Raw genomic sequence first — 22,814 nt, 5'->3', positions numbered from 1 at the left:
CTGAATTCAGGCTGCCCGGAGGCGCTCGGTATTTCGCCGACCTTGTCCGCCTGCCGCGCACAGCGCAGGACGGCAAAGCAGGGGAGAGGAGGGGAGAAAATGGCGGCGCCGGGGAAGAGCGCGAGCCACTCCCGCCGCCCCTCCGGGTCCCCGCGGCCAACGGCACCACCGGCCACGCCGCCTCATCCGGGCCCTCGCACCTCCGCCCCGGGAGGGGCGGGACCAGCGCGCACAGGCGCCTCGCCGATTGGCTGGCGCTCCGGGAGGGCCCGGCAGTTAGCCGATTGGACGGGACCGCCGGGGAGCCGCTCGCCCGTTGGCGGACGGGCGCGTCCGGTGCGGGGCCGGCGGAGGGTGCCATTGGCTGGAAAGTAGGTTAGTGGTGCGCCGCTGGGTGGCGAGCCAGGCGGAAAGTAGGTCACGGACGGGGCCGCTGCGCCGAGCGCCTCGCCTCGCCTCGCCGACCGACGGCGGCACCCCCGGCCCGGGCGGGGCGCGGGGCCGGCGGTGAGCCCCGGCGGGCGGGCGGGCGGGCGTGCGGGCGGCGGCGGCAGCGGCGGCGGCGGCGGCGGCGGCGGCGGCGGGAGGTCCCCCGGCCCAGGAGACGGCGCCCCCCGGAGGGCGAGCGGAGGCCGTCCGGGCAGCCGCCCGCTGCCCCCGCCCCGCCCCGCCCCCTGGCCGGCGGGGTCGGTTGGGCGCGGGGGCTGCGGCCGGGCGGCCGGGGCCAGAGCCAGAGCCGGAGGTGGCGGGGGGGGAGCGAGGCGCGGCCGCTGGCGGTTCCCGGCCCCGGGGGCATCCCCGGTGGGCGGGGGGAACGCGACGGTGGCTTCCCAGGATCAGGATTTTGCGTGCCTTTTTTTTTTTTTTTTTGATCTGGTTTGTTTCTTTGTTTAATTTCCCGGAGAATACATTTGCCTTCTTAATGGCCGAAGTTTCTGTTACTCCAGTGCCTCGGTTGTGACAGCTCTGGAAAGGTTTAGTTCTCAGAAATAACAGCGAGGAAACAAGTGGGTGTGTGTACTTGCTTCTGAAGCAAATAGGCTCGCAGTGATTTTTAAGTGTTTGCATGGTGTTGGAGGTAGAAGGGGTCAGCTGCAGATAACCATCATCTTTTAAAATTATTTTTAATCTCTTTATAAACTTGAGTCTAAGTAGAAATTTTTCCAAAACCTTGGCCTTTGAACGTTCAGAGTGAAATGTCATTTTAATTTCTTTTCAGTGGGTTAGATAAAGGACCTGCCCTGGACTGTCCGGTCCTCTTTCATCCAAAGGGCTTCTGATGTGGGAGCAACTGATAACACACAGGCTGTGGCCAGGTTTGTAGGGGGAAAAGGAAGGCTGTTTGTTTGTGTAACTGTTAGTACTAACTGAATGTCTCAGTACGTGGTCTGACAGAAGGATCAAGTTAAACTCTGCCCCCAAAAGAATGCACATTTCGTGTGCTCTAGGAATAATCAGATGTAAACAGTTATTGGAGCCGTTAGCAACTGTAGGCCTCCGTCCAAATATTTTAAACCGTATTTACGTATTGAGGGGAAAACCTTTACTACTTCTAGGCTTTGTGGGTTTGTACTTCTCATGACCATTCATGATTTTATATCTACGTGTGAAAACAGACTGTAAAATAGCAACAAAATACTGTGGTTAGAGATTAACACACTGTTTCATCCCGTGTTCTCTTCTTATGCTGTGTATTTCCATTGCCATTTCCATCTGAAGACTGCCTAGGTGAGACAGAAGTACCATTGGAAACTGGGGATAACTGCTTTGGTTTGAGCTTCCCTACAAGGCCCCTCAGGATGGCGCAGGAGTGTCTGTAAACTACCTTAGCTGTAGCTGAAATTCTGCAAAGCCAGAGATGAAAATAGTCCCTCTGCCAAGTCACTGCCACCATCAACTTCCAGGAAACCTGCTGTGCTTGGGGGCCATTGCTAAGGGTATATGTATCAGGAAGGTGGTGTTCATGGGGGGCCCTTACTGGAGATGTTATTTTTTCTTCCAAATACCTGCTCTCAAAGATTCTTTGGGGAAACCGGCAATAGGAACAAATGAACATTCATCGGATTTCATTGGCAGCGCTTAGTTACACACAGTTCCTTAACACTAACCAAGACTATGATGACAAAGCTGGGACCTAGTGTGATAGCTGCCACCTGTGTGCTGCAGATGAATAAGAACGTTTTTAAAAAGCAAATTGCTATCAAGCACACTGGAAATACATAGAAACATGTAGGTTTCTATGTACTGATGAACACAAAAGCATTGTATTAATGCTCAACTTCAATCTTTTGTTTTCAACACAGAGCACTAATTTAGTGCACTGTCTGTGCACTAATGCTTTGACAGGAGGTACAGGAAAACCTGAAAGGTTACGTAGTTGTTAGGTCAAGCAAGGTGAATTTAATTTGATGGATCCCATAGTGCCTTTTTTTCTCCTAGTTCTGTAAAGTGTACACTTTTCACTTTTATCATCAGTTTGCCCATAGACAAACTGATGTTTGCACTTCAACAAACTTCAGAAAGAGGACAGAAATGCAGTAAAAAGCAGCTAGCTATATCTCCAAGTATTAGAAAGTTTAAAGTTCTCTGAAAAGTTAATTTTCTTCAACAGAAAATGTGTAAAAGCATATGTAAATGATTGCAAAGAGAGGCCCAAAATAAATACATATTTTTAAGCTTGCGTAGCTTCCTTGTTCTCAGTAAGTCTATAGAATGCAAAGAATACTCAAGAGTTCTCTTTTTAATATCTCAAATGTGGTTTGAAACTCACTTTGACTGTTGTCATACTTAGAAAGCTTGGGACCAAAATAATTGGTTTAGATAAATGTAATAAGTGAGATGACGATGAGTGAACTCAGCAGTGACTTTTTCAGTTAGTTATTGAAAACTCTGATCATACTGTAGATGTTAGGGTCTGTGTTCTAGAGATGCTTGAAGAAGTAAAGAAGGTATTTCGTGGCTCTTTCAAAAGAGGTGTACGTTACCTGTGGTGTATGTTTAAGTAAATTTCATATTGAATGAGGTGGATGTCAAGGCAGATAGCTCGCTAGCATGAAGTGCACGTTGCACCTGTGTTTTTTACCTCAATTCATTGGAAAACTGCAGTAAGGCTACTTATCCAAGGCCCAGACTTCATCTCCTTGGAAACCTGATCTTTCACCAGATGTTGAGAAATGTAATTTCTTTTCTAATCTGTACTGCAGAAGAATGCAGATCAAAACAGCATTTTCTTGCTTTGATAGTCTGGAATATTTATTAACTAAAAAAATAGTCTGACATCTTGGTCTTTGTCCCAAAGAAGATCAATGGTTTCTGTTGCATTCAGTATTGTTTCTAACTTACTTTAGTTGTTACTATAATTCCTGTAATGTTTGTGTAATTTAATTCAAGAACTGGCTGATAATATTGTCTATGTGTGCGCAGTCCATATTCCCTACCCGTTCTGTGCCTGCAAGGATTCACATTTCTTCTTTATGTTCAGATTATCTTTTCTCCCTTGCAGCTGCAAAAAGATATTTCTTAGCCAAGGCGTGCAGAATTTGTAACCTTTTCAGCCTCCTGCCATTTGAGAAGCAGTTATTCAATGCCTCTGATGTCAGACACACTTCTCGGCCGGCTGCTGGTGTCAGAACAACTTGTGACCCTGAGCTGAAGCCATGCTGTGGTTTTGTAGGTTGGTCTTCTGCAGGAATGGTGCCAGTGGGCTACTTACAGAGCAAGAAATATCACTGGCAGGATTTGGAGTGGTGAAATAACATGCCACATTTCATGTGGTGCGAGATGCCGATATTCTGTACGAACTGAAAAAGCAGCCCATTCATATAAATGGAAGCAGTCAAGGAAGACGACTGTAGTTTTCATGTTTGTTTTGACAGTATTTTGTTACAAATGTTAGTAGGCTGTTATTTTCCACAGATCCAAGGCGATTTAGTGGCACCTTGTATAAAGGAATGAACAAACGTATTGCTAAATTCTTAACGGTCCTGACTTGGGGTGTCTGATGGAAATATATCTCCCAGTGAGCAGTTGCTGTAACATTAGGGAGGATATGCTTGGTGGTTCCTTAGCTGTGTGTATTGCCATCATGTCTCTCAAATCACTTTAATAGGAAGGCATTTTATAGTAAGTCATATATGCTTATGCAGTTGCAGCTGTTTGGCCTAATTTTTGTGCCAGCTGAAAATATGTTCATGGAATCCATGTATTTTTAAGACTGCATGTGGTCCCAGTTCAAGAGTACCCAGAAAACTCTGCAGATAATTTTACCCATTTAGGGTTGACATAGGTTTTGGGGGAGAATGAAATAAAGCTATCAGAGAACTCGGAAATAAGTATTATTCTTGATCTAAAGCATTCTTTGGCTTAGAAACTTCCATCTAGGTGGCTTGCCTTTTCAAGTTTGTCTAACAAGATCAGAGGGAATTTGGTAGAAATTGCTAAATAATGCTGTACTGCAGAACATTAAAAGATGAAGTGAAGAGGAAAAGTTACATCATAGGAAAAGAAAAGGGAGAAAATAAACATAACATACTTTGATTTTAATGACTTTTGAAGATTTTTTTTTTTCTGTCTTCAGAACTGATTATTTTGTTGTTTCCTTGAACTAGTTTGTTCTTGGATTGCTATGAATGGATTTTTCTTATATATAGTCTTCTGATGGAGCCTTAGGAAATTCAGGACTTCTCTTCCAATCTGAAGCAAAAAATATGTATTAAAAAGTATTAAAATATGTATTAAAAATGTTTATTCTTCAGGTTGCATCTGTGCAATGTGGTTGTCTTGAGAGTGAAGCAGAATGGCTTTGGCTCAAGTTCTACGTTTATTTTTGTCCTTTATTCAAGCACCTCTGAGAACTGTTTTAAATCCTCCTGAGATCTAGGCTTTATGTTGCAGTTTGGCTATTGGTATATATTAGTTTTCGTATAACCTTTTAAAGTCCTATTAAGCTTGCTCATAGGCTTGAATGGTTTAACTGTCTTCCAGGAGTAAAATCAGGGGGTCCAAAGTATATTGCAAAAAATAAAAAGCCAACAGATGCTAGTCTTTGAGGTTTATGTTAGAATGTTTTCTGATCTTGACTTGCCATTGTTGGTTTTTTCACATTGCTGTTTTAGAATCGTCGACTGAGAAACAGGAAGCCTTTCTATTCTTCTGTTGCCTTTCCTAATGTGTCTTGTTGCCAAGCCATTTCATGTAGTCCTTGCATTTGGGTTTATGAATTCGCTTGTTATAGATGAAATGAATTCAGTGAGTTTTGTTTTGTTTTAAAGTCAATATCAACACTGTACTCTCAACATATTTAAGAACATCTTTGAGTTGTACTTACAGTTCTTCAGTTAAGAAAATTACTTAAGTTTGACCTTAGAAGGCTCTGCTATCTACAGTATTTTTTTTTTCCTTAATACTCTTTTAAAGCCTTGGAGCAGTAGGGAACCTGCTGACCTAGAGTAATGTATGTTATACTGTAGTTTTAATCTACACCCAGGTTCTTATGACTTTGTAAGTTTTGAACAGTCTCCATCACCTTAAATTTTAAAAACTAAGTTCTGTGATGTTAGATGCTGTCAAAAATTTGCAATTGCAGAACTCTTATTTCAATTAATAGTTTTTGAACAGTATGTAATTTCTAGTGATACGCAAAATTAGGAAATTTTAAATGAGTTGTATTACAACACTTCATTCTCACAATGCCATTTTTAGTGAAAAATCACATATGAGGAGACGTGTGTGTGTGTAGGAGTAGCACATTAGATTGGAAGACTTTTATTACAAATAGTGTTGTTTCTCCTAATTTTAAAATTTCTTCTGTTTCTATTACTTGAAAACATTATTTTGAAGCAATGACCAAACTAGCCACTGAATATTGCAGTTTGTTTATAGAAACTTGTCAAGTGAGTTCAGTGATTTTCTAGAGGTACTTCTCCCATAAAACCATTTGACGTGCTGGAACTGCTCTTCTAATAGCCATTTAAAGAATAATCTGTTCAGAAGGCACTGTTGTATAATGCTTGCCTGGTAGTTTGGGTGCAAATTCTGAAAGTTACTTGTATATTAGAAATATAAGGCCAGCAACAGAATATTCCTGTTTGTAACAGGAGGAGAGAAGTAGGAGAGATGAATTCAGGCTGGTCTGAGTTTATGCTGGAATTTTCAATTTCATCTGGAGTGGAAATCCTGGGGCTTGTGTACATTTATTTATTTATTTTTCCCATCTGGGATGTGCAGCTTGGTCAGCTTGTCTGGCCATCGAACAGTCTGAAGAAAGATGAGTATTTCACTATTACAACATCTAAAAATCTACTTCAGTCTAATATAGATATCCTCACTATTAATAAAGGGTTCTTAATTACTTACTTCATTCAATAAATAATGCCAAATTAATTCCCATCCTAATTTATCTGACTTTACTCCGAGACGCTTCTATGGCAAATGCCTGCTTTACTTCCCTACTTGAAGTAGCTCTTTATTTATTTTGCTCTAACACTTTTGACTTCATCCAGCATCACAAGGTGAGAAAAAAGTAGAGGAGACCTTTACAACAGTTGGCTGTTGCAATCTACCAGCGCTTGGCCTGCTCTGATTTACATGGGTAAAGTCACGTTGCTCAGGCGGAATTCTTGATTTAGTTGACATGCTCAACATGTAAAACAGCTTCATCAGCTTCTTCTGATTAATTGTACTGCAAGTTAGAATCTTTTAGGAAGTTATTTCTGGACATAAAATCCATCAAAAGCAATCTGGGGCATGTAAGAGATTCCAAATGATGAATGAAGTAGGAACTGATGTTCAGCATTCCTGTTCCTGGTAGAGGTTATCACCTTACCAGCTCAGAGCAGAATTTAGCAGCTGTATGTGGCTGTAGCCAGAATGCAAGCTTTCCATCTGCGTCCCTTATATATATATGTTCCCCCCCCCGAATTCAAGTCTACCAAAGGACTTCTGGGAATCTTTGAAGGACCAGTGTGGGAATTGTCGCTATTCAGGGCGGTATCGCTAGGGCTGTGCTCAAGTACTAGGATGGGACAAAAAGTGAAAACCCATAGCCAGAAACATCTCTGCTTTAGGTGCCCAGCAAGCATACTGAGTGGGGGAATGTGATTTGGCTCAAAGATATCTCAAATCAGTCTTGGGGTGAGGAGTTTACTCAGTTCACTGATACCATACACCTAGTGGCTTCAGAAACATTTGTGGTTTTGTAGGTCAAGAAACAGCACAGCTCACAAAATAAGTAGACCTGGAGGAGATGTGGTCGAGGCAGCGAGTGTGCAGAGTGCTGTTTTAAGTATGTTACAGTGCGATGTGGTTGTGGAAGAAGGGGATCTCCGGCAGAATATTATTGCATTAAGCTCTGTTGGTTAATTTATTCCATGAAGTGGAATACATTAAAAAAAATAAAATCTGGTTCTGATACTGATAGCTAGGAGCCAGTAAAAAATAAACAACTTCGTACTTTTATCTCTGGAGCTAGACAGTGGAGCTTTCCACTATTTATTCAGCCATTTTTTTAAATTATTTTTGTAGTGAAAAATAATAACTCAGCTAGACCTCTGACTGTCTTCGCTTTCCCCTTACTGGTTCTTGTGCTTCAGGGTTTCTAGATGCAAATACAGAAGTGTTTCAGATACGCATATCTCCCAGGAGCTCATTTACTATGATTGCTTGACTGTAACAGTGCTGAGTACTCATATGTTGTCAAACTGATAATTTATTTAAAAATGGCAGAGACCCAGCCATGTCTCCAGTTAGGCTTGCCAGGAAACCTGGAGGAAATGAAATATAGGAAGAAGACTAAAAAGAAGATGATCTTCTTTTCCACCAGTATGATAGGTGGTTTGGACTTCAGTAAGCTAATTGCATACATCTCTGCTCCTTTTGGGGATGGGGAGCTGTCTGCATTTACAAAAAAAACATTGGGTTGCTGTTTAGGAATGATTCTCTGTCTTGGCAAAGACCTCATTGTGCTGTAAGTTTGTGTGCATGCTCTGTTTCCTGAAAGCAACACTCTCTAAAACCTACCCAGGCTTCCATTTAGAGAGAGATTGTCCATGATGTAATTATGAAATAGCCCTTTAGGAGAACTGTCATTTTGTTCAATGACATGAAAATCTGTTTTCTGTAGGGTTCTGATGTATGCTTTTTTTTTTAAAAAAAAAAAAAAAAAAAAAGCTATTTTTTTGTACTTAATGGAAAATAAGAAAAACTTTAAGTCAGTAGGCTGTGGGAGAATCTGTACCTGCTACTTAAAATTAATTAATGACTATTTATTTTTGCAGTATATATGAACACCAGTAAGTACCAAATAGTTGACTATACCAGAAAGAAGCAGGACCAAAACAATCCTCTGTTCAATAAGAAAGCAAGGGAAAAGTGCCCATTGGTGTCTCATTTTCTGTTATTTGTGAGTGTAAACCATTTTTCTGGTGACTTTTCTTTGGTATCTTCAGAAAGCCTGGTAACTGGTCTCTTAACTGGTCTCTGATTTTTATTTAAACATACACGTATATATGGAAGGTGCCTGTGTATGGTTTCTTCTTGCTCTTTTCTCTCAGCTCTGTAAATGCTGAAGTGCTTTGTTTGCTTTTTTTAATGTATGTTTTGTGGTGACATTTTGTAATAATGATGTGTTGGCAGAAAATAACACTGGTGCAAGTTCTCATGGGTGTCTGTAGGAGCTGCTGGCAAATGGGTTTTGGAGAAGTGCAGGAAGCAGAAGAGGGAGCTTTCCTGGTCCTTCAACACCTGAAAGAACCTTGATGGACTAAGAGGTTTCTACTTAACTGCATTTATCCCTAATGTTTCTTCTTTAACTTTAGTTTTCATTTCAATTGGTTATTGTAGCAAAGTACCATAGTTTTCCACCTTCAAATACAACAGAGCATATCTTCTTTAACTCCTCCCAGTGATGTAATTTGGATGAGTCTTTTTTTTCTTTGGCAATAACATGAAAGTTTCTATTAAATCATTCCGTATTTTCCACACGTCTTTCCAATAATGTACTCATCGGAATAATTTCCACATCTGATCTAATCATTGTCTTCCACCCTTAAAAGGTGTGGTCAATTTCTGCTGGCTTCTTGTGTTTTCTGCTTCATTTCAGTTTATCTTTATAGTTTCCACATTCCTGCTTTTTAGTTTATAAACATCAGCTATCTCAGTAGGATTATTTTGATGTTTTTATGTGTCATTCTAATGCAGAACAATATTTAAGCCAAATGTACCTCAATATTGAATAGCGTTTATACGAGCTCATTCATGACTGTGCTACGATGTAATAGAGACTGATTTGCTTTAACACAAGTGTTGATTTAAAAAAAAAAAAAAAGTCTTCTATAAAAAGAGTAAACTTACGCAAAGCAGCAGTTCACAAACAAAACGAATACCACTTTTCAGACTCTTTAATACTTCTGTTATATTGGAGGCCTTCTGGGCTTATTCTTGTTTGAATGTCCCTATAGAAATTAACCCATGTGTTCTCTTGTTGGTTTACCATAGTAAGTTACATAGCCCTGTACTGCTGAGCTCATTGTCTCTCTCTCTCCTTTGTAGAATGCTGGTTTGATTCCCCGAATCTCCACGCTGTGATGTATGCAAAGTTCTAGATTTTGCTGTTGTTGGCAGGGATAGTTTGACTCTATTTTGCATCTCTGAAGAGTTCAGTGTGAGGTTGGGTAAGTGACAGTGCTACATGGGAGAACACAGCTGAAAGATGAAGCTGGGGATTAACACCTCTTGCAATCACACTGTCAATAACAGAGGTGTAAACATTTAGATTTGCAACTTCTCATCTAATAAAAAATATGCAAGTTGTCACATGAATCCCACAAAGAGAGGTTTGTACTGTTAAAAGTCCATGTATTAAATAAACTAGTTAACTGATTCACGTGATTACTCTCTGATCTAAGCAGGGATTAGTCAGTAGTGTGGTTTCTGGCAATTTCCACCTGTGTTTGTCCTTGATGTTACTCTATTCAGGATCCTTATTAATCACATAATGGTGGAAGGTACTGTTGGGAGAGCCGAGTGGAGCAGGTTGGTCTGTTTAATTATCACTCCAATAGCCTGTGTTGCTTGATAAGATCTTACTTAAGAAATACGTGTGTCATTTCTAACTAGTTGTCAAACGGTCATGTGTCTATATATTAAACTAAAGAGATGACAACAGTCTCGGAAAGCTTATTTTGTTTGAAGTGACTGGGAGGATTCTATTGACCGGCTGTTCCCAGTGCCATGTTACAGAGAGCTGGACAAATACATTTTTGAGTTAGTAAAGAAGGATATCAAGCTGGACTAAGGTAGCTTAATCTCTTTATTAATTAATCCTGATATTAAATTTGTCCTAACTTTAAAACTTTCCTGTACTTCAGAAAGTTTATAGAAAACTGAAAAGGATTCAAGAGAGAAACTGTGTTTTGCAAATACAACCTTACAGTGGGAGGTCAAAGAAACATGACAGTTTAGTTATGGGAAGAAAAAGCAATTAATTGAATTCATCCTTTAGCTGATGACGTGACAGAGGTACCTGGCAGCAGAAAGTGAAATGAGGCTCAGTAGCTGATGGCTAACCTACTCAAATACAGACTAGAAAGGGTGACAGTTTTGAACAAGAGGAACTAAGCTTTGAAACAGAAAAGATGGGAGGAGGGTAATAGATTCTTGCAACCTATCAGTTGATCTGCAATATCTTTCTAAAATAAACTTTGGCCTGAATTACAGCTTATCAGTTTGTTGTATAAAGCAGCAAATGAGGTTGTTTGCTGCCTATAGCAGGGGAGATCAGAATACATGATCATAAAGGGGAATAAACCTAACCAAATCTTGTATCAGTATTAGGATAAAAATTTTATGCTTTTCTCTGAGTTGCTTTGTTCTTGAGCAGAAGGAAGCTGAGGGGGACACAGCTTTAACCAGACTGTGAATGAAGGGAGGGCTAGGAAGACTTGCAGCAGAGAAGGGGAACATCTGCAACGACTCTTGTAACCGTTCTACAAAACAACTTAAAAGTTAGAAGGCTAAAAATATTACTGGGATATTCATACTGGTATTCGGAAAAGCATGGGTAAAGTGGAGCATCTTAGAGGTTTTTGTTCAGCAGTACTAGAAAACAAGGCAAACCTTTCTTTGACAGAACCCTTTGAAGATACCTGAATGGGCTTTAGCAGATATCCTTAAAAACACTTCAGTGGAGCACCAGATTAGCTACTGAGGAAAAATACGTGCAAAAAAGTATGTATTTCTCTAGTAAGTGTAGGCAAGCTAATGCACAAAACTCTAGATCAAGTGCTGAAATGAACATTGCAGGAAAATAGGACCCTGAAAAAAGAAATACTTGTTTATAGTGATTAATATATGATCCCCTGAAAGATGGGATTCTTTTCTATTCTAAGCCTTTTTGTCTCCCCCCTCCCTCCCCACCCCTTGTGTTATCAGTAACAGTTTCCCTATTTTGCTGGCTCCTTTGGCCTCTTTAAAAGAGAATTGTGAGCTGTAGTCAATGATTTTAAATTTCATTTAATACTGTAATGACTTTCATAGAGTGGAGAGCTGTGTAGTAACTCAAGTGCTTAGGCTGGTGAAGAATGGGACAGCTGTCCTGCATGTTTGGTTTGGGTAGTTTGTGCCTAATGCCTTTTATGTGGTATTTTACATACTATTCCTTTTAGGCACTGTATCCAAATTTAGTTGTCTGAACTGGGTTTTAAATTCCACTTATGAAAGCAAACACCCAACGTATAAATCTTGTTTCCTATATTAGAGTATTATTTCTGATAAAGTAAGCTTTTACCTTTGCCTTGCTAAATTCTGTTTACCAAGTGCTGAATTTAAATCTTCCACCTGGCGTTAAGTGATGTTCTGCTGCTGACTGCAGGTTAGCTGATGTAAACCTGAGATTACCTCAAACAGTTTTTGGGGAATGTTGTGAGAATAATTTACATTTTCGCTGTGAATATTTATGAAAGCATGTTACGTCATCCTTGAAAGTAGAAGTTTTCCTTGAATACTTAGAAATTTGAGATAACAGTAATAATATATCTTCACTAGTACGAGAAGAAGGTAAGAGTTGCATGCTGTAACCCAGGCTTGATTACTGTAAAGTCCTACCTCAAGCAGTGCCTGCGAGTGGCCCAGCAAAGAGGAGGATTAGGACAAGTGTAGGCCCCCAGTTACCTTCAGACTTCCTGAGCCAGGCTTGGGATCCCTCAGCACTGTGCCTGTCTGTGAGCTGGTCTCACCTCTCTTTGGCAGCCAGGTGAACATTTAGCCTTCAGGTTATTTGCCTGGGAGTTTCCATAGTCTTCCACCTCATGTGTGAAGGGCTGTGTTGTTTTTAACCTTTCAACCCTGTTTGTCCCTCTGACTTGATCATTTTGTAGACGTTGGTCTTGCCTATTTTCTAAGCTGAAGAGTACTAGCTTAATTGATTGATTGTTCCTTATATAGAAATCATTGCCTATCTTGTTCTACTGAGTGAAGCTGGAAAGTTTTCCATTTTCTAATAAATTGGATTTGTTGGATGGTATCCAAGTTGTCCTCTGTACTGTTTAGGAATTGTAAATAATTATGAGCATTTTTAAGTGGTAACCAATCTGTACCATTATTAATATTTGGTACAGATCTGCTTGTGGAATAGGATCATCTAACCCAACTTAAACTTTCTGTGGAGGAATGTGAACTGTCTGGTGATCCTTTCAAGGTCCTGTGGGATTGGGCTGTGGAGTGTTATTCTGGAATACAACAATGGACTGGAAAAGCTTCTGCTTGCAACTGTCAGTTGGATGTCTGCTTTCTCTGTCTTGTATCTCCTCTTCATCTGGGAGGAAGGAGCTGCTGCTCCCTGCATTGGATGGATAGGTGTTTGACCCAAGCAACAGCAAGCAAAACACAAGCAAACAAACCAACAATCTTCAGTTTTTACTAAGAGTGCTTTTGTATTTTGTTTTGTTTTCTGAATGAGTTTTCTTTCTCTTCTACCCATGCTTGTTGTTGGCAGGATTTTTGATTTTTTTGATTTTATTTTTTTTAATGTGCATGACATACTGTTCTTCCCCACTTGCCTTATTTTTATTTTTATTTTTTTAAACAGTCAAGATGTCTGTATAGTTTAAGGGCCCTATTAAGTGAATTCTGATTTCCTGGTGTTCTGATTGTTACTCTGTCTTTATTTAGGGCTGTCTTGGTGTGGTGGTGAGAGACTTTGTTCTAAATATAACAGCAATTTTAACATGCTTTTTCAGTTCTGCATGTAATATAAAAGGACACATTCAAACTTGACTATTTATTTCAAATAGAAACTATAGTCTTACAATCCTGCCTGGAAAATTTCAAGTCTTAGATGTATCTCTGGCAAGTGAATGTCACTGCTTTGGAAACTTGCTTCTTCTCAACATCAGCATTAATGTATAGACACAAAAAAAGGAACGTGGTTCATCAGCATTTTCTGTCAAGGGCTTTCCTATTGCTTTATGCCTTTCACAGAAAAATAAAATTCATGCTCACACTGAAGCAGTGAACGGAGTGGATAGGAAGCCTCCTCTAGCAAGCCTATATATTCATAAGTTGTCATTCACAATAGAACAAGCTCCTGAAGTAGAGAAAATGTTACAGTGCAGGTGTGGATTAGTAGAAGAGATCAGCACACCTTGCCTTACTTAAACCATGTGGGGATTTGCATGTGAAAACAAATCCTGCTGTGAGTAAGCTGCAAGAGCAGTTGAAGGATGTAACAGGGATATTTTAATTCACTGCTGTTGAAAGGGACTGTTCTGCTCCTTCCTGTCTCCTGGCATGCCTCACCCCCTTCTTTGTGGTACTTCTGGGTATCATCTGACCTTTCCGTAGGATGGTCCAGCTTGCTAACCTCACAGAAGACTGCTTTCTGTCAAGTTGTTACTCAGCCAGATGAGCAGATTGATTGGACACATTATGCAGACAGGCTCTGGGGACTGTGCAGTCTGTGCTAGAGCACTGGAGGGAAATCTGGGGGAAGGGAGACAGGAAAGAGAACAAAAAGGGAGCAAAGCCACTCCTGTGGCAGTAAGATGTTACAGCAACTATTCTGTAAAGCTGCTGTGAAGTTTTTGGTATGTGATGCTTATCCTGAGCTAAACAAATACAACTTTCCAAAGCCATGCAGGTTTGGATGAGGTACGTACCATTCTGGACATCATTGTGTAAGACAAGAAATATTCTGCTTGGTTTTTCCCTAAATCATCACTTGTTTTGCTCCTCTGAGTCTTTCATTGAATACTGTGATTTATGAAGCCTGAGAAGCCAGACTTTTCTGGGTGTTGGCTTTAGTGAAATGCGCATTGTGGGGTACCTGGGGCTCACTATGGAGATGCGTCCCATTGCACAGAAGTTCCAGTTTATCCCAGTAAGAGAGAAGGGAATGTAAAAAGCTGGTGTAGAGAGGTAGAAGAAGCCAAGAGTGTATCACCTATTGCATTCAGTATTTGACATGATGACACATCTAACTTTATTTTTTATGTCCTGTTAAAGGACTTCTCTTAATAGTCATTTTGGTTTCATAGTCAGTTGAATCCTGTGGAAGTATAGGGCCTAAAGGAGGAGTCCTGAAGTTGTGCTTGCACTATCCTGTGGCAGTACTACTGTTGGCTGGGCAACTGGTTGGCTTGTCTTCAGGCACAGCAATTCTCTTTGTAATGCTCTGCATCAGTATCAGTGCAGACCCTAGGGAAGTGCTGGGAACTTGCCCCACTTCTCAGTGTTCACTGGTGTTGCACTTTGCCACTACTTTTTGTGAATCTCTCTGAAGAGCAGAATATCAGATAATGCCTCAGTATGAGCTGTCATAACTTTGAAGTGCTGCCTTTCTAAGCGTTAGAGACAGATCACTCATTCCGAAAATCCCATTTCTTAAATGGGAGAGGCTGTTTTTGAAACATTGAATAAGTCTGAAAATGGTCTGTGTATCTTTTCTTGATGCTTGTGTGTTACATTCAGGTGCTGAATTGTTGCAGTGTCTCAGTTTTTACTATCTGGGTATGGATTTTAGTGGTAAATTGCATGAGTACAGGAAATAAAATTGTTAAACACTAATATAAATGATAAGCTCCACATAAAGGGAATCAAGATACATGGACAAGTAGCAAGTAGCTGGGGCTACTTGCATGAGTGTGTGTGTGCATGGGGAGGGTTGTTTTCTTAAAACTTGGAGTTTGTAAATAATTATAAGTTGTAAATTTCTCTATTTCCACACACAAACCTTGTTAACTTAATGCTTGGTAAGCTGTCTTGTATGTTCTCCTGCAGATTTTTTTTTTTTTTTCCTTTGGAGACTACCTACTCATATACTTAACAAAAAAGCTGTGATGTCTTTCTGCCCAAAAAATAGTGGGAGAATAAAAATGAAGCTGAGCCTTTAATATAGTACTGAAGTAGTCAGAAGGAAGAACTACTGGTATTCATATGGGTCTGGTGCATATGTGTTTGACGGCTCATTTTGCCTAAAGTTAAGTTAAAAAGAACTTTTGATAAACCAGTGGGGGAAAAATAAACCTCACAGAGATACGCATGCTGGAGGAAACAGTTGGGTGGGGAATACCCTTAGCTTGGTTCCAGGCAGGCAGAAAATATTTTGCTTTTCCCAAGGCATTCTTTGGGAGCAAAGGTAAACTGACAGCCTGTCAACTTTTCTTTGTCAGGCTGGCAGAGTGCTGATAGCAGGGACTGCTTCTTCCAGCCAGAGATGGAATTTAACAGGACCAGAGGGACTGTGAAAACCTGGAAATGAAAGTGTAAGGTATAAATATAACCCATGCCTACACTCCTTTTAGTGATATTTTTGCCCTTTTGTTTCTGTACTCTGTTCTCTGAAGATACAAACTCTGTTTTCGACCTGTTTTCTATTAGTTACGATTTGCTTGGCAATAGGTCTCTGAATGAAAGGTCTCATGCATGCCAAATGTGTTTGGGTTTGTTGTAGTAATAATGTGACTGGAAAACAGAATCAACTGTATGCAGTATGTCTGACGGTGTTTGGAACAGGTAATCTGAAAAAAAGGAAGATCCAGGAAACTAGGTTTGTCACCTTACTTAACGTACCTGAGGGACTAGAAGCAGTGTGAAGCTCAGCCTGTTAAACTGACAAATAGCTAACATCCCTGAATGCAAAAACGTAGAGTCAGGTGAGGAGATATTACATAGGTAGTATTAGACGCAACAGAGCTTGAATGTATTGTCAAGTTTTTTTGCCTACAGTTCTTCACTATGAGGAGGGGACAAGAAAATAAAAACCTGATGAAAGCACACAGACAGATTCTGAGATTGCAAGCTGGGGTAGCTAACAGTACTAAAATAGTGCTTTGCCAGTGGAAAAAAAGAGTAGTGGATTGAGCAGAAGTTTGTTCTCACTTGAGTCTTTAAATCAAGGCATCCTATTGCAAGGTATATTAAAGCACACACCAAAGCTTGAGGAAGAAATCCTAGAATGGGTTTTGTGGTGTGCTGTACCACAGATCAGACTGGGTGTCAGTATTAGGTGTTTGATATACATACAGTTTCTGCCCTTTAAGTAAATGAGAAAGTGTTTTAGAATACTGATGCTTCATATGGAGACACTTTAGAAAACACATTTCATAGAACTTTGTGTGAGGCTTTTGTTTTATTGCCATTCAAAGACAACTTTGATGATGATGAACTGCAGGCAGAATAATTGCCAAAATGTGAGGATACAGGAGCTTCACTGAGCCACAGCAAGGAAATCTTGAGCTCACCCAGAGCATATCATGGTCATCAAAATAGTTAAAATGAGCAATCAGGCTTTGTGACATTATTAAACTCTAAATTAGACTTGTATTTAACTATGTGAAACTTAGCTTATTCAGTTTGGATAACTGGAGGGTGCAGATATCCTTAAAACTTGTACCTGAAGCATCTCTGCAATAGGCCGGTTCTCATCTGTAGGAGTAAGGTGAAATCTGGAAACAGAAGGCTGCATCTTATGGAGTGCAAGTGCAAAGTAGGCATTGGCAGTTGTGCATTAACAATGCGCTGATTTTTAAGTTGTGGGAACATAAGGAGTGAGTTAAGTAGCTTACCTACTTTTCTTATATGCTTCTCCTGCTCTGGAAATGTCAGTCCTGGTTGTGTGCAGTCCTCCTAAGGAAGATATTTTTTTAATTTCTTCTTTGAAGTTGACTGCACACTGCAGCACAAGATAAGACATTTTGTTGACAGTTCAGAAGCAATGTGTACAATTTGGTAGACTTCACAGAGCCACTGCCTCCTCAGCTGAGATTGTTTGGTGCGTTTAGTTCCCTTCCCCCCCCCCCCCCCCCCCCCAAGGATTCCAATGAAAACACACTGGAAGTACATTAACTACTACAGAGGTCACCAACAGCTTTGATGAGGTTGTTACTTAAACCATGTTTATTCTGGATAATTGATTAACCTACTGGGTAGGATGGATTTCTGGCTGTCTTTCAGCCACTCAAAATCCCTTGGGTGGCTTAGGGTTGTTAAAAATGAGGATTACATTCACTGGAGTGAGTATCTAGCATGGTAACACTGACAATTCAGCAAAGTTTATATTTGGGTAATTGAGGGGATCGATTTTTATATTTTTATATTTTAACTGTGTATGGGTGTATCACTACTAGCAGAGTAATAAATTTGGACATTAAATAAATAGATATCTAGCCCAGAGGACTTAAAGTTTCTGTTGTCTATTCATTTTAGTATTTTTTTTTCATTTTCCCCCCCTGTAATGTTGAAAATATAATACTGTGTTGCTTCTCACACAGGCACGAAGTCTTCTGAAGGACTGGAATAAATTAAGATTAAATACTACATCTTAATACAGATTTTTGTGAGTTTATTTTATCAGCATTTAACACTGGTAGGCCCTGTTTTTAAAGATAAAATATAGCTATTTTATTCTGTAACTTACACTACAGAAATTTTGGGGTGCTGTGCTGAACAAAATGTCTATGGTATTGTCTTAAAGTAATTTTTTTGTTGTTGTTGCTTAAAAAAAAAAAATCAAAATGCTTGATATCAAGCTCAGCCATTTTCCTGCAAGCAGCTGTTCTCCGAATAACTGCTTTTTGTAGCTGTGCCCGTGTCCAGTGAAGTCACACTGGATGTTTTGGTGAGCAGGACCTGTTGTAACAAGGCATCTGAAGGCTTACACTAGATGAAACTTTTGGTGATAACTGGGACAGGCTGCCCAGGGAGGTTGTGGAGTCTCCTTCTCTGGAGATATTCAAGGCCTGTCTGGATGTCTATCTGAGCAGCCTGCTCTATGGAACCTGCTTTGCCGGGGGTTTGGACCCGATGATCTCTCAAGGTCCCTTCCAACCCCTTCAATTCTGTGATTCCGTGATTTCCAACAGAAAGGCTTTCCACTGGGACTTCATCAGCCTAAAAGCAGGCACTTGTCTGTTTCACTTAGAGAAGAACAAGAACTAGATTTATTTTTTTTTAATATATATATTTGGTTCTCTTTGGTGAACCGTTTTGTTTTCCTTTTTTTCCCATGCTCTCTGAAGCTTCATACCTATAGGTGCAGACAGTACAAAAAAGGAAGGAGTGACTGATAAGCCCCATGGGAGTGCTGCCAATCACAGGGAACTTGGCAGGCTGGAGAAACGGGTTGACGTGAACTTCATGAAGTTCAGCAAAGGGAGATGCCAAGTCCTGTACCTGGAGAGGAAAAACCCCGTGCATTGGTGCAGACTAAGGGCTGGTCGGCTAGAACACAGCTTGCCAGAAAAGATCTTGGAGGTGCTGGGGGACACCCAGTTAAGCCAGCAGTCATGGAAAGTTATGAAAAAGGCTACTAGACTCCTGGGCTCTGTTAGAAAGACAGCCCTCCTGGGCTCTGTTAGCAGCAGGCTGAGGGTAGTGATCCTTCCACCTTACTCAGTACTGGTGAGACGCAGCTGTGGCCCTGGGTCCAGTTCTAAACTTCCAGCATAAGAGAAAATTATTTTAGTTACAACTTCTAGGTTTTGGAACAACAGAGAAGTCTTTTGACAAAATAGCTGGAAGTAAAAGCTTTAAGTTCTTCCCCTTTTAAACAAGGAGAGATAGGGATCTGAGGCCTCTCTTGAGCTGAAAGTCCACGTGCTTCTATAAAGATAAATTCAGAATATTGTCCTATGGCTCTGTTACCACTATGTCAGTCTAGAAAACTCCTGCGGTGATGCGATGGTGTGACTGTCTTTTCTCATAGATACTAGCGATGAACAAACCTGGATTTGGTTGGGAGTGCATGTGGACACTGTATTGATCTATTGAGATCTGTTTAAACTGCCTTTCAATTCACCTCCTAAAGCTGAAAGATGGTGTTTCTGCCTGTAGACTTTTTCTTCTGTGCAGACTTCTTTCCTTAGGTCAGAATGATTCATCTTGTAGCTGGTTTAATTTCATGGGATGCCTCCCTCCAGCCTGCTGCTTTTTCCTTGGAGAAGACAGGGAGCATCTGTTTGAACAGTAAGTCACTTGAGCAGCTGAAGGCTGCTCATGCAGCCCATCTTGTGCAGGGCTGGGTAGTGGCAGCTGCTAATGTGAGAGGTGCAGGAGGCTGCTTGATCACTGCTGCTTTGCGAGCATGGTTATGGATGGGGTGGAAACATGAGCTTCTGGTCTTTGCAAAGAGCTTGGGTAAGGAAGAGCACCAAAATTCAGATGTGGCTTGTGTGCTGCCAGAGGTTGGTAAACATGGTGTTGAGTGAGTGAGTGGAAAAAAGATGACCTCAACAAGCAAAACAGTAAAATCACTTCTTTGCTCCGGAGAGTGCTGCGAGCTATATCTGCACACAAGATAATGCCATGGGGCATTTTATCATCTGGGAGTACAGAATGTTCCTGCAAATAACATTAGGGAGTTCAAGGAACACAAACGTGTCACTAAAACAAAATAGCATCACTATGTTGGACAAATATGAGGTATTCTTGCTGCTGCTCCTTAGCTACTGAAGGAAAAGGAAAATACCACTGGTTTAGTTCAAAGACCTTCTTTTGATTCACACCATTTCCTAATAAAGATTGTTAGATGTAGGAACTGCTTGTCACTTGCAGTAGCCATGCCCCTGTGTGCCTGTATGCATCTTGCATCACGGGGCACTTGCAGTCCTTGTGCTGCTGAGCAGAAATCTTCCATGGTTAGTCAGTGTGTGCACATGTGGAGTACACGTACACCCACAGCACGTCTTGGAGAAATACAGATAGCGGAGGTAAATGATCCTGTTCTATTTCTTACTCGTTCATGCTGTGACAGTTACTTCTGAGGTGGAGTTTGCAGTGAAGGGAAGAAAAAAAAATCCTTTCTGTAGCTATTTGTTTTTGGTTCGAGTCATTATGCACAGGGATGATGAGCGTATTTTTAATTATTTCCTAAGGAAACCACACCACAGTTTTCCTCAATCATTGCAAAAAAATGCTTTAAGAAATGACACACTTCTGATTCATAAAGTTATGAATTATATTTATTTTAAAATAAGTCTGTATTTTATGCTGGAAATAGCTGACTCTTCCCTGGGAGTAATTGAAACTGGTGGTGCTTGCATAAAGAGGTCTTGACTCCTGAGTGGGTGCTTGGCAGACTTGGTTGACCTACTTCAGTTCTGACCTGGATTTGCTCAGAGGTGTTTATGTACTCGTGATCAGCTTTCCTGCATCATTAAGCTAGTCATGTGACAGCTAACTTTTTTTTTTCTTTTTAAAGGGATGAAGAGGAAGATTTGTTTCTATTGACTCATCAGCCTTGTTATAGGGGTTTAGAGAATGAGATTGGATGCAAGGGAAGGGAACCCTGAAGGAAGCAGTCCAAAATAGGCTGCAAAGAGACGTTGTCATGCAATTCAATGACAAAATATCATTTGATTCTCATCTTTGGGGGAATTTAATCAGGAAGTGGCCTACATGGCATATTTTCAAGTAGGTCCTTGGAGTACTTTGGCAAGAGGGTAAGGTTTGTAAATGGAAGATTTGGGCTTTGTTTGTATGTATGGGTAATTACTGTGTTGCTTTTCATAGGGGATTTTTTGAGCCATTGAACAACTAGCAGCTTGAGACTGAAAAGCTACTAAAATATTCCCTTTTTGAGAATGTTAAGAAACCCTTGCAATAGCATATTTATCTGAACTGTTCACTGTTTATTACAGCAGGGCATACCAATTTTTGCTCTGATCATTGCGTTGACACTTTTTAACTTTAAACCTCATTTCAGGAGACATGCATGATTCTTAATTCCCATATTGCTGAAATGTAGGACTGTGGTTGTTAGAACGGGGATGAGCATTTGGGAAATGGCAGGAAAAGGGCTGACTTTAAAAAGCAAAATTCTCAATTTCTTTTCATGTAGTTTTGCACTGCTTAAATGGTCAAGACACTTTAAGTAGCTGCTTTGAAACTGTCAAATATAGGCAATTGTTTAGACGATTTAAAAGAGCAGCAGAGTTGAATGGATACTTCTTTTTTTTTTTTTTTTTTAAAAAAAACTGCTTTGAAATTTATGTTTTGAGGTGAAGAACAAAGCAAAGTTTGTTTGCATTACAGCACACCGACGACTTGTGCAGTGTTCTCATTTTGAATCTGAAACTCTGGGTGTCGCAGGCATTTTGTATAAGGAAAGGACTGTGTTAAATCTATTTTTCCACTATTCTTAATTCCAGCACATCCCACCCTGAGGTCTGAGGTCTTCCTAAGTGATTAATGAAATTACATTATGCGGTAAAATGTGAGTTCAACAAGTATGCTTGCATATGAAGGTGGTCAGAAGTTTCTAGTAGGTGCATTACACAGTGCTCAGGGTTTTAGATTAGGTTCCGAGACTGAATCATGGATGTACAGTAATTGGACAGCATAAGAGGTAGTTTGGTGTCATAGTACTTTTATCACTTTATTTGTTCCCCTTAGCCACAGGCTATATGAAGTATAGCTGTAACTAACTTCTGCACATCAGCTGAGGTCAAAGATAATGTTTTTGCATCTGAATCAAGAGCAGAGAAATGGGCAGTGACTGTGGCTTAACTGGAGGGTTGTAAATTAATCTGCAGTAATCTCATAAACCACAGTAACATAATCAAGTTTGTACTTTGTCGGGCTGCTTGAGTAGCAGAGATAAAGTAGACAACTAGGAAAGGACAGATAGGTGAAAGTAAGGCCTGGTCTACAAGTAGCTGTATTAGTGTGCAAAAAAGGCTTTCTTGTAAAGTCAATTGTGGCTATGGAGTCGATGGCAACACACAATTTGATTAACATTTGTGTTGCTTTAGCTTTTGTCCATGGCTTTCCGATGCTCCCAACTTGCCAGGACCAGGATGTCCACATACTCATAAACACCTGACTCTTTTTCATTTTTGAGAAAGGACCACAGAGAAGCTGTCTGGTGAGGTGCATGGTGAGCCCTCAAAAGCAGTTTGGAAGGTCTGCTTGTAGAGCAGCAATGATTCTGTGTTCACACATTGGTGGTATTAAGGCGATGACTCGCCTGACCTTGGATTTAAGCACCTTGATCCTGACTGTCATTACTGTAATAGGACCAGTGAGTCCAATATGTTAAACTTACTGAAATAAGTTCTGAATTTGCTATTCTGGCAGAGCTGAAGAAAATTATACTATTGACTTTGGATTTTGCGGGGTTTCTTTATCTTCTAACTCTTAGCATATCTGTATGTGGGATTCAGTAGATTTGGTTATAATATGGCCACGTGGACAGAATACTAGCATTTTAGACTTGAGAACTTCTGAAAGTGTCGTGGGAGCTTGCTGATCCGTGTGCTTGGGAAGTTCTGCTGGCATCACAGCTTGGAAAGGCAGACACAATGATCACAGATACGTTAACCAGA

At 40.6% G+C, this 22,814-nt stretch overlaps 1 protein-coding gene across 13 annotated transcripts in view; it reads left to right on the top strand.

Annotated features, from left to right (window-relative positions):
• Positions 1 to 279: 279 nt before the first annotated feature.
• Positions 280 to 22,814, top strand: part of BMAL1 (basic helix-loop-helix ARNT like 1) — a 47,552-nt gene continuing 25,017 nt past the window's right edge. For 5 of the 13 annotated variants that reach the window (XM_084519791.1, XM_084519799.1, XM_084519789.1 and 2 more), the window contains exon 1: positions 15,663 to 15,760. The gene's annotated coding sequence lies outside the window, so the exon portion shown is untranslated. Of the gene's footprint in view, positions 376 to 413; positions 508 to 1,219; positions 1,317 to 15,662; positions 15,761 to 22,814 lie in introns of those variants that run through there. The other 8 variants (XM_084519800.1, XM_084519790.1, XM_084519795.1 and 5 more) reach the window with 5 other exon arrangements.

The sequence above is a fragment of the Aythya ferina genome, assembly GCF_964211825.1.
Source record: "Aythya ferina genome assembly, chromosome: 5".
NCBI lineage: Eukaryota > Metazoa > Chordata > Aves > Anseriformes > Anatidae > Aythya > Aythya ferina.
This window is presented reverse-complemented; position numbering and strand designations above follow the sequence as displayed.